Source organism: Heterocephalus glaber, unplaced genomic scaffold (assembly GCF_053883595.1).
Source record: "Heterocephalus glaber isolate CG9 unplaced genomic scaffold, H.glaber_assembly_v1.0 deba00001523, whole genome shotgun sequence".
In the NCBI taxonomy this organism is placed as follows: domain Eukaryota; kingdom Metazoa; phylum Chordata; class Mammalia; order Rodentia; family Bathyergidae; genus Heterocephalus; species Heterocephalus glaber.
Genome location: NW_028258327.1, coordinates 10,051,222 through 10,062,937, shown reverse-complemented (window position 1 = coordinate 10,062,937; position 11,716 = coordinate 10,051,222). Strand labels below are relative to the sequence as shown.

Sequence of the window (11,716 nt, the reverse complement as noted above, 5' to 3'; positions counted from 1 at the left end):
GATTTATATATCTATTTAAGGGGAAAATTTTACAAAGACCATGAGAAGCTGGATTTTTATTTCTTTCTTTCAATTCCTTCCTTTCTCATCCTAATTTCTATTTATTTGGTTATGGCAATATCTTTCTTTTTGTTTATTAAAAAATAAGGGGAGAAATGTGATGTATTTTGTTCCGTTTCTTTTTCCTACAACTTCTGGATCTACTATTTGCATTAGCTATGAAATTTTAAGTCTATTGAATTAGAAGTTGCTCTCTGTTCTCAAGACTCACTTTTTTCCTTTTCTTTGCTAAAATTCTAGTCTAATTAGAAAAATAGTAGATCATAGTTAAATAAAACTGTACCCTGGATAACCCTAATTTCCATATGCAGATTTATCTGCACTGACAGCCACCCCCCTTACACACACACACACACACACACAGACACAGACACACACACACACTTTCATTCTCTTTCCCTCTTTTCCATTTCCCTATTACATTGTGTCTGACTGATTTTCAGAGCACCTTCGCTGTTTCCCCCTCTCATTCCCTTTCTGTAAAATGTCTAGACAGCAAGGAGGTGGCTGCAGAGGCTGAACAAACAATCTCATATTCTGCCTGCAATGTCATCGTTTCTTTCCCCCATTTTAAGGGGCTGAAGTTACCCAGGAAGGGATGCAGAGGAGCTGGAAAGAAGGGGGGAGCTCTCCAGAGGCAGCTTCGGTCAGGGACAGGGACTGCCACCAGATGTGCCTGCCTTTCTGGGCTTTGATTCGAAAGGGGCAGCAAGAGGAAATATTGGGAGACAAAAGCCCCGGTTTAAATGATCATTTTCTTTATTTAACATGGCAGCAGACACTCTCTGCGTAGGATCATCATGCCGAGCATAAACTGGACTTTCCTACTTGCGTGGCAGGAGTCAGACAGATCCCTGTTTCTAAATGAGCATCTGAGGTAAGATCCACTGTTTTAGATACTTGATTTTTTTCTAATCAATTAATTTTCTTAAATATATGTTTCAGCCTCAATCACAAACAGTAGAGTGGGGGCAAATTTGTGTTAATCTGCATCTAAAGAGCCAAGAAAAAGCAAAGATATAATATATTCAGCTCAATTTGTGGAGGTTAGTTACTTTGTCAATTCTGTATATGCTATTTGCTTTTTTGGAAAAATGTTTGGTTTAAGAATAGTGTCATCATAATCCAGTACTGGTGATAATCCTGATGTTCAGACTCTTAAAAAAACTTTGCAAAAGACAGTGAGCTACAGATGCATGTGCTGTATTTTTAGTTCACATACAAATATTAAAACTCTTATTAAAATGATAGGTTTTTTTTAGCAGAGAAGGAATGAATGCTGCATAATTAAGTACAGTATTTAATTTGGCTGTTGTGAAGCAAAAGAATAAGGTAATAATTTTTATTGTACTAATCAGTCTCAAGATGTTCTCTGTGCTAATTGGGTTAAAAAAATTGCAGTACTTATTATAAATTCTAATTTCACAATGCAGCACTGACAATAAGCTCAGCCAGTGAATTATTCACATCTTTAATTTGCTCACTTAATGACAGTGTTCTGTAATCAGAGTGCAGAGACTGCTGCCTATGCATTATGTATGATGCTCAGGACTTAAATGCAGGACATTATGAAGCTCTCAGTGGTTCAGTAATTAGTTTTCCACAAGACAGGATTTAGATATTCACAGATAAAAGTCCACAGTTGGATAATGCTATGGTTGCCACACAAAATAACAAAGAAAAGGAAGCTCAAAGTTTAGACTGAAACTTTGTCTCTAGGGCCTTGTCCACTTGTGGAAACAGAATAGTGCCACCTGAAATAGTTGCCTAGCTCTGATCACATGTTTGAAAACTGTTTTTGAACAAAGTTGTAGCAGGCAAGGCATTTGAACAATTTCAGTAGACCAGAGGAGAAAGATAAAACCTTTTTAATTAGTGTTCACAGAAGTCCTGCAATATATCCTCCTAACAAGTCTGTAGTATGCACAGCAGGCATTCTCAGTGTGCTTTGTAACTTAGTGCGAATGCAAATCAGGTTACAATAGTGTTTGGCTGTAATTGTGTTTGTAAAAGGGTTACATGCCCAAATGCAGATTGAGCTTGCTCATGGTTTTGTTCCAATTGCTTCTGAGGGAAGGTTTGAAAATCAAATGAGATATTAAGTGAATGTGAGCATGAAAGGAAGTACATCTGAATTGTCATTGCAAGCTTGAAGTTTCTTACACTTGTCAGTTTGGAGTTTTTAGTTTTTCCTTAATGATACTAAGGTTCTGTCATAAATTACATAAATTATACAACTTTAATGAATGATTCAGAAGCCTTAAGAATACTTTAAAAATGTATATAAACTTTGGAGAAATATTCATAGTATTATTTCTAAAGTTTAATGACTAGCTCAAAATATTTAAAGTAACTTTTCTAGAGAACATACTGCTTGGGAAACTAGTGTATTATTTTTAAGAATTTAAGTAGTGATCTTTACTAATAAAATATCATTGCTTTATCATTTATCAGTTTAAGATTTGAGCTCATTTCAAAAGCCCAAGCATTAGAATCCTTAATAAAAATCCATATCCAAAATTGAAATGTATAATAATACTTTTTTAAAATTGCCTTTTCTAGATTGGAGTATTTTTGAAAGCTGATTTGATAAACCTTGTAGGCATACATCATGTTTAGTAAAAGAATGAAGGTGTCAAATTTTTAAAAATTACATTTTACCATATATTTGAAAAACTAGAAATGAAAAAACATTGCCAATTGCACAGTGGTTGATGCATATTACCTCAGCAATTTGTTGGTGGCATTGTGGGGGCTGGACTTTGAGGGCAGGAGGGTCACTTGAACCTAGGAGTTTAAGGTCAGCCTGGGCAACCTGGAGAGACCTCATCTCAAAAAAAAAAAAAAAAAAGGCACACCTCCAAAGCTGACTTCTACCTTCTTTAGCTAAAACATAACCTTAACAAAATAAAAAAAGGTTTTCACAAATACTTAGGCAACTACTGGTTTTGTCATACTTAGAACATGTTATTTTGGAGGAAAGGATGCTTAATTATGGTCAGAGTCTGGACATTTTATTGAGCAACTGAGCAGGTGACCTTGCCTTGACTTGGGTTTGATCCAGATTAGCATCCATGGATGGATAATATGTGGTAATCAGGTGCTGGCAGTAGTGCCAATGTTAACTCTCTACTTAAAATTTGGAAAGCTAAGTTCTAGAATCCCTTCTGCTACAAAACAACCATGAAGTTGTTATGAGTATTAAATAAGTTAGGAGGAGTGAAAGATTTTTGAAAATATCGAAGCACTGGGCAAAAATAATAGAGGTATTTTAAAGATCGATATAAAACTAAATGTGTTTTATTGCATTTGATTGTTCATTATAGCAGGGATTCTCATCCAGATTTGTAATGCTTTATAAGGCATGAATGTGAAAATATTCATTAGCAAGTCAATTTCAATTTAATTAAATGAAAATAAACCACGAAAGAAATGTTCTTTTTGGGTATTTGAGGAGAATAAGAAACTTTTGAAGTATTATAAATATCAGTTTGATGTCACTACTCCAAAAAGTTTAGCAATCCAGTTCTTCACCCATCACTTATATTTGCATATTCATACTCTAAAAAGTCTTGTGCATGAGATGCCTACCAATTAAAAAGATTTCAGCCACTTTTCACATTATAGATGAGTCAGATTGAAATAACATCACTAGAATTTTGGACCTCTGTTCCTCACCAAAATAATCACTATATCAATCATCTAATAATTGGTTGTCGTCTACTAATTAATTTATTCTTTCAACACTTATGGAGCACTTATAATCTTGGCAAAAATAACATGATGCCTTTTCCTCATTCCTGTGAGGCAGCATTCCCACATTACAGATGAGAAAGCCTAAAGGAATAACTTGATAGTGTGGTGGCACATACTGTAAGCCCAGAACTCTGGGAGGTTGAGGCAGGAGGATTGCAAATTTGAGTCCTGCCTGGAAGACTTAGGGAGACCCTGTCTCGAAATAAAAAATAAAAGATCTGTGGACATAGCTCAGTGAAAAAACCCTGGGTTCAATTCCCAGTACAAAGAAAGAGTAACAATTATACTACACAACTGGTGAGTTTCAGAGTTAGAATTGAGCCTTTTAGGACCTCAGGTCTCAACTAATAGACTATTATATCAGTACCCAAGGCCCTGTGTTAAGTGTTTAGGTATAAGGTAAAATGAATGAGGTTCCTAGCCTCAGACTTCTTGTGGTGGTAATGCTTTAGTTTCTACCTAGCTCACCAATATTCTTGCTTCTCACAGTGAAGTCTACAGACAAATAGTGTTGATATCATTGGGAATGAGGGTTGGGAGCTACTCACACTTTATTGTGGACTTTTAATCATTTGGAGGTTTAGTTAAAATGTAGATTCTGATGTAGTAGATTTAAGTTGGGGACCTAAGGTACTTTCCTAGGAAGTTTCCTGGCAATGCAGTGTTACTGTTTTGGAAAAACTTCATTTAGTAATATCTAGAATTAGTCTTTTTTTCCAGTGTGTCTACGACAGGGCCAGTACATCTGATTCTTCTATGAGTTCTAGTCTTCCTGCAATTCTGATGTCCTTTTGGGGCAGATAGAAGGGCTTCTATTTTGGTTTTATGACCTAAGCCCTTTGCTGCCCGGAGTCCCAACTTATGTAGCCATGACAAACCTACTTAGCTCAGCTTAGACCTTCTCCTCTGAATCTGATTCTACACTCCCAGTAACCAGTAGTAGCCTACTCTACCTCTGAGGTGACATCAGCCTGGTTGAGGATCTTCATTCCTTTTTGCATCAGAATCACCTGTGAAACTTAGGAAAAACTTACAAACCCTCTCAGTCCCACTCCCATACATTCTAATTCTGGGCTGGTTCTTAGGAGGATTTTTTTTCTTTTACAAAGCTTTATAGTTGATTCTAAAAGGCAGCACATGTTGAAACAACTTCCCTAGGGGGCCATACTATAATCTGATCTTAGGAGAACCCTTTGGAAAGTGATGCTGACATGGCTTAGGTTCAGTTTCGCTATGCACTGAGAATATCTTCTCTATTCCTCTGTGTTAGCAATGGGAGCACAACATAAAAATGAAGACTTTTGCTGAGGCACTGTAGTTTTAGGAAGTCTTTGATGAGTGATTGGCATTTGAACTGGATAGCCAATAAATGTAGGGTTTGCCTCCCACCCCAGGCTGAAGGAATAGACAGTCTTTGCAATGCAGAGATAAAAAATGAGATAAGTATCTTAACTAAAGATTCTTTTTGACAAAAATGTTTGTTTAACACACTGAAGGGAGGAATGGGAAATAAAAGGATAAAGGTATGTTAGAACCTCACTTTTAGGATCTGATGTGTTAAACCAAAAAATTTGCACTTTAATTATAGATTGTGAGAGTTATCGGAGGTGAAGATGGAAAGCATGGTGATTAGACTTGTTTTAGAAAGATTCTTAGCATTGAGGCAGATGAATGTAGTGGGTCAAGATTGAAAGCAAAAAAAAAAAAGATTGAAAGCAAAGAGACTAGTTAGGTTCCTGTGGTGGTGCAGTATGAATTGGGAGAAATGGTTTTGTCATACCACATATGTGGGCCCTGAACTCAACTTCCTGTTTTAGACACTAAGGATGATCTCTTTCACACTTAAATTTTAAACTAACAGCCTACAATTTAGACAGTGTAGATGACATGGCCTTGAATATTCAAGGGACTCAAAGATTTTATGAGAGATCACTAGTTCGCATTTTGGAGCTAGCTGTAGGATTTTTCCCTAAGGAGCTGCTTGGAGCTTTGAAGATAATTATTTGGGAGCAAAATCTTCTACAATGGCCTAGGAAAAAATTGAAGACAGTTAGTGAACAGGAATAAAAATGACAATGATTGGGAGATGTGTTTAGGCCTGTTGGGTGTACTATTTTTACCCAAGATTTGGAGAGAGACTTTGAAATAGCTTTCACTGATGTACAGTAGGTATGCAATTCCTGTCCCTTCATGGGGGTTGATAAACTGTTGAGATTTTTAAAGTTCAAAAGCGATTTTGCATATTAACAGCTAACAGGATTGAAAAATCCCATTTAGGACTTAGATTAGTAAAGATTTACTGCTAATGATATTTTAGGTTAATTTTATTTTCTTTAACCCATTTCAAATCTCATTTAAAATATATTTTGATTTTGAATTCTAGATCTTTGTGGTAAAATATTTTCTATTAATGGCCACGTCTCCATTGCACAGTCTAAACTAGCTAGCGCTGAGTAGAACATCCATTTCTTTCCTTTCTCCAAAGTCCTACCTCATTTTCTGACTGTGTTTATACACACACACACACACACACACACACACACATACACACACACACCCACTGTCTACTTATAGTCCATAGTAGAATTAGTGTCTGAAGCGGAAAGTTTCTGTGAGGATTAAATGAGGATGCAGTCAAAGTATTTTGTCCACTCTTGCTATACAATGTAAATAATTGGTATCTTGTTCCATTTACAAGTTTATGGCTTCTTGAAAATAATAATGTTATTTCTTTGAATCCACAAGGATCTTACAAGATTTACTAAATTACTAAATAAAAGTTAGAACATCAGTCAGGAGCAAGAAAACAAAGAAGAATTGGTAAAAGGGAAAAGAAAGAATTAAATTTGCTAGTTTTTTTGGTGGATCACTCACTATTTGTCTCAGAAATAGTACCTGCTCTCTGTATTTGAGTCCACATCTCCAACCTAGGAACAGTTGATGTGTGACTCTAAACCCTCTCTGAGATGATCCTGTGTCAGTTAACTGTGTCCAACTAGGGCTGCCATGTAAACCCTACTTTTCCTTGTATTAATTTCTTATTGCTGCCATTAACAGATTACCATAAATTGAGTGGATTGAAATCACATAGTTTTGTTATTGTATAGTCCTTTGGGTGAAAAGTCCAGTGTAGTTCTCACCAGACTAAAATCAAGGTTTTGGCAGGTTACTTTTCTGGAAGTTTTAGAGAAAAATCTGTGTCCTGCTACCTTCAGCTGCTGGTAGAATTCAACTTGTAGTGGCAGCTGGGCTGAGATCCGTGTTTTTATGCTTTCTGTTGTCTAAGGGTCATTTTCAGCTTCTAAAGGCCATCCACATTCTGTGGCACGTAGACTCTTTCCTCTATTTTCAAAACCTATAGTGGCAAGTTGAATCCCCCTCTCTCACTTTAGGTTTCTCCTTCTTCTTCCATATCATCTTTCTGATTTATTCTTTTGCCTTGGTCTTTGAATTTCAAGGACTCATGCATTGTGATTTCATTGAGGCCATCTGGATAGTCCAGAAAAATCTACTTAGCTAAAGATATTTAAGTTAATCATACTTGCAAAATTCCTTTGCCTTTAAGGTGATGTAGTGAGAGCTTCCTGGACATAGAAAGTGGATATCCTTAGGGAGCTATTATTCAACTTTCCACAGTTTTTTTTCCTTCCACAATTTTTTGACAGCATTTGGCTATAATTGTTCCACATTTTGTATTCTTATTTGTACATTATTTTCACTCTTTCTTTATACCTGTTATTCAGTCTTAGAACTCTATTAGCATAGGTCAACTTCTAATTCTTTTAAAATATAAAATCATTTCTTTCCAATTTGTTTCAATTCTGTCAGATTCAATTTATTTATCTATTTATTTATTTTTGTTACTGAGGATCAAACTCAGGACCTTGTGCTTGTGAGGCAGGCAGTGGAACCACTGAGCTAAAAATCCCCAGTCCTAGATTCAATTTAATTCAACACAAATTTATTGTCTGCTGAAAACATTTCTGGTATGATAAGATAAGTTATACAGTTTGTAACCTGGTTATACAGATAATACATATTTATATCAGATAGAAAAAATGTGGGACAAAATACCATCATATACCCATTTGTGCATGATAGAGAAGGGAGCCAGAAGGGAAGATTAACATGCATTGTGGAATTAGGAAAACAAGGTTATGATTTTTCTCAGTTGTTATTTAAAGGAAAATGATAAGGTCTTTCTGCTTAAAATATCTCCCTATACAGCTTGAAATTTGTTGCTTTACTTTGTCAGTATTAGATTGTATCCATTTAGTTTATAAAGCAACCTCTTTAGTGAGTTCTTGTAGAGCTCTTGATCAGAATGCATATTTTCTTGTTTATTTAACTACTGTATAGTTTGGGTAAACTTTCTATAGATCCTCAAAGAATACTTCCCCTCTAAATTTTTGTGTCCTAGTAACTTGATAAAATTTCTGGCACTATGCATTTTGGGAGTTCAGTAATGTATAAGTGAAGTAAGTCAGAACCAAGTAGGGATAAGGCTTGGAAACCGACCTTGGCCATGATACCTTTTATTGTCTCATGATGTCCTGAGTTGAGACAATTTGGTATCAAAGCTGACTCTCATGGAGTGTGACCAGGCTCCATATTCTGATGTTCCTGGGGAAGTAGTTCAAGTTTGAGACAAACCATCGTTAACATTGCAAAAGTCCCTAAAATGACAAACCATAAAAGTCCTGGATAGAGTAGATAATTATAGTCAGATAGCGGCAGCTTGTGTCTGGGAGACCAAACCCAAAGAGAACCAGAACTCTAGCTTGTGTATGAAGTTATAAAAGCCTAACCTTCGTGTTCGCTTCAGCAGTACATATACTAAAACCTAACCTTTAGCTCCATCAATGATGGCTGACAAGAGGCAGAATAATTTTAGGATTCCAGGCAAATGAACTAGAGTTCAAAAAGTGGCTAGAATATAAAGTAGTAACCACTGCTGAAGCCCAGGATAGAGTGGGAGAGAGGGTCCAGCCTAGGATTTATGAACACAGGCATTATGTAAACCTGGTCTTTAGGCGAAAGGACAAATTTCAGGTGTTTTGGGCCATGATATTAACAGTTAGACATTCTCATTGGCTCAAGCAGGGCAGGGCTTTCTGAATGCTGTTTTTTAGAATCTGTAAGTTGGTTAGCCAATAGTCATTCTGAGAGGAATAGAAGAACGTAGCTGGTTTCTGCTAGGGGTATGATGGTAGGAATTTCATATAAATTTGTCCCAGCAGTATTGTACAGTGTGTCTAATGTCACATGATGTTAGTCATGATTGATTTCAACAAATAGGTTGTTTGCCCATTTTAAATTGTTACTTTAAAACTAGATGTTGGTCAAACTACATTATTTGGTCCCTTTGTTTTTTTTCTAAGTGGAGAATTTTGGCTGTACAGAAGAAAGAAATTCTAATTATCAAAGATCTCTAAAGATAAAATGAGAGATAGTGAGTTCTCTGAAACTTGAAGAATTCAAATATTCATTGAATGACCACTTGGTAAATGTGATTTTTAGAGGAATTAAATATATGACATTAAAGATCCCCTTTAATCCTAAATAACATCTAGATCAGGATAATATAAAAATATCTAGACCTAACAGACTTTGTTTTTAATTAAACATCTTTCTTCTTTTAAATTTTAGAAAAACACTTATTAATTAGAAAAGAGAAATTAAAAGGTATAATTTTCATTAAGCATATTTGGCTATTTTAAATTACTTTCTTTAAAATCCCTTAATACTCTGATTAGTTATTAGAGAAACCAATAATCTTCTATGATTTCCAATAAAATGCAAATTAATGCATATTTAAATGTTACATGTAGACATCAATTGAAGATCCTTTTTATTTTTTCTTTCCAATTTTTTTTTTTTTTGGTACCAGGGATTGAACTTGGGTCCTTGCGCTTGTGCAGCAGGCGGTGATTTCCAATTTTTATTAGTACATGTTTTCAGCACATAATGATTATATTCATTGTGGGTAGTTGGTACATGTAAATAACATATCTTAATTTATTTTATCTTCCCTTCTCTTTCTGTCCTCCCCACAACTTTTATCAGTCCCGCTCCCCTTTTTTAAAGCATAAAATCTGTGGTGGCATATCTTACTACAAATTTTTTTTTTTTTTTTTGGTACCAGGGATTGAACTCGGGACCTTGCGCTTTTGAGGCAGGCACCGGAACCACTGAGCTAAATCCCCAGCCCCAAAATTGTTTGTTTTAATAATGGAAAAAACCCAAAGTTTGTCTCCTTTTTGCCCTGACTTTCGATGGCCTTTTGTAATTATAAGTAAGCTCACAGTTTTAAAAGTTCTTTTATAAGGATCTATTTGTATTTAAGATGAGTATTATCCTAGGTTAATGTTCCCACCTAAACAATCCAGCTATGCTTGGTAGTCTATGAAGAAAGATGTCCACAAAAATAATGTTTTATTTGGGGATTGGTGTCTATATCTAAGAATAGGACTGAGTGAGAAAGGAGTTATAAAATTTTGGTTTGTGCCTTTGGTTCAAGCCTAGAATCACAAAATTCAGGTGTTTCAAAGGTCGTTAGTGATAACTTTCATTCCTCATGTTTTAGATGAAGAAACCAAGTCACAGTGAGATTGAGTGGCTTATCTATTCATCTGTTTTATTTAACAGTACTACCCAGATTCTTTATGTTCAATCGATCCTGAAAATATGTTTATATATTACTCATCTTTTAAAGAAGACAGATTAAGTGACTTATGCTTGTGATTAAGTGATCATACTGTCAGTAGATAGTAGTCCTGTTGCTTTTTCGTGTGATGCTGGGCTAGATTCTGTACAGTACTTTCATTTTTATTTGTGTAATGACTACAGACTGATGATATCAAACTTTATTTATCTGAAAGTAAGTAAAATAAAGCTGTGATCTAGAGTACTAAATCTCATACTTATTCATTGCAAAATAGTATCTGCAAGATTTGGAAGTACTAAAGATTGTTTTTATCTAAGATATTTATCAAGCTGTCATATGCAGGGTATATTTCATGAATCATATTAGATGACAATCATATGTATTATATCTTGATATTTACAGATTTTAAGATAATTAGCATTTTAAAAAGGGATCGTTTCTCATGTAGTGATATTTCACTTATTGCTTTGTGATCATTAATATTAATGAATATTGTCATATGTAATTAAAACATTTAAGAGCAGAAACTATAATATTTCATCCCAAAAGTTAATTCTCAGAATTTTAACTTCATAGTATTATACATTATGAATAATTTTATCTCTTTTACTTTCTATGTGCTGATTTTTAAAAGTGTTATTAACCCCCTGCCTAAAGCTGTAAGTTGAAGGACAGTTTGACTATAGTCTTCTTAAATCTGTATCCTAAGAGGTTGCAAGGGAAGATTATGTTTCTAAGCCCAGATATGAGGTTCCTGCTATTTTTCTGCTGTCATCACATGAACTCTGAAGGACCAGAAACTTTCAAACTTTTCTCTTGACCTTCATGACTATAAATAGACTCACTGCTGAGCACTTCATAAAAGGCCATTTCTTCTAATCATATGAAATTCTCCAAACCAAACATATTATATTGTAATTACCATTCTACAAATGGGGAACCTGAGGATCTTTCAGGTCCAGAACTCATTCATGATATCCTTTCTACCATACTCAACTCCTTGTTTGAAAGAGAGAAAGAAAATAAACTAAGATTAATTAAGGTGCTTTACAAAGATAGAATTTTAGAAATTTCTGTATTTCCTAGTCCATTGTGTGTTACATTTATTACAAATGTTCTATAGAGGACTAACATGGTAATCATAATAGTAATATTTGTGAAAAACTTGCTATATGGAAGGCACTGCTAAGTGCTTCACATATATTATCTTATTTCATCCTCATAGCAACCCTA

At 34.9% G+C, this 11,716-nt stretch overlaps 1 long non-coding RNA gene across 3 annotated transcripts in view; it reads left to right on the top strand.

Annotated features, from left to right (window-relative positions):
* Nucleotides 1–381: 381 nt before the first annotated feature.
* Nucleotides 382–11,716, top strand: part of LOC106010867 (uncharacterized) — a 1,054,961-nt gene continuing 1,043,626 nt past the window's right edge. Inside the window, exon 1 of one of the 3 annotated variants that reach the window (XR_015441535.1) lies at nt 382–937. This is a non-coding gene — a long non-coding RNA (uncharacterized LOC106010867). The remainder of the gene's footprint in view (nt 938–11,716) is intronic. The other 2 variants (XR_015441536.1, XR_001184576.3) reach the window with 2 other exon arrangements.